The sequence below is a fragment of the Galeopterus variegatus genome, unplaced genomic scaffold, assembly GCF_000696425.1.
Source record: "Galeopterus variegatus unplaced genomic scaffold, G_variegatus-3.0.2 Scaffold2002, whole genome shotgun sequence".
In the NCBI taxonomy this organism is placed as follows: Eukaryota; Metazoa; Chordata; class Mammalia; order Dermoptera; family Cynocephalidae; genus Galeopterus; species Galeopterus variegatus.
Genome location: NW_007728113.1, coordinates 137,679 through 138,480, shown reverse-complemented (window position 1 = coordinate 138,480; position 802 = coordinate 137,679).

Below are 802 nucleotides of genomic sequence, written 5' to 3'. Positions count from 1 at the left end.
TGGTTTTTTTTTTTTTTTTTTTGGTGGCTGGTCAGAAGGGGATCCCAACCTTTGACCTTGGTGTTATTGACACTGGAATTCCAGGAGCAAGCCAAACAAATCATCCCCTTCATTCTAGAGGCATCTGGGGTTGAACCTTGATCTGCTCTGTCTGAAAGACCCTCCTCCTCGGAAACCTTCTCACTTGGACTAGGGTGGGAGAGTGAGACACCCCCACACACAGGGGAAAAAAAGCCCAAGCGTTCACCGGCTTTGAGACTGCCTGAGACTTGAAACCTCTAGAGTTGGGACTCCTAAGCCAGGGACCCTCTGGGCTCCAACCACAGGAAGTCCAAAGATGAACCAAAGACAAGCCTTCCTGCATGTTTAGCCAGTCGTTAAGAGCACCTATTGTGTGCCAGGCCCTGAAGCTTCTTTGGAGATAAGCAACACCCCCTTCTAGCTTCTGTCCTAGTGGGCAGGACAGACAGATGCTAGGCACACAGACAAATGAAGGAACAAGATGTCAGTTTGTGACAAGTACTGTGGCTACAACAAAGCAGAGTGAGGTGGTAGCAAGGGCCAAGGGGTCCCTGAAAACCTCTTTGAGGATGGGACATTTGAGAAAGGTCTCTCCTTTTGATCGACGATTCTCTTTTGAGAGACTTCTGGGATCCATGTGTGTTTTGTTTGCAACGATATTCTGAAATAAGTATTTTGATGCACATCTCTTTGCTGTTTGTGCAAGAGTGTGAGGTCACTAGAATATAAGCCCCACAAACCCCAGACAGGTGTCTTCTTGCACTCTGCTGTGTCCCCAACA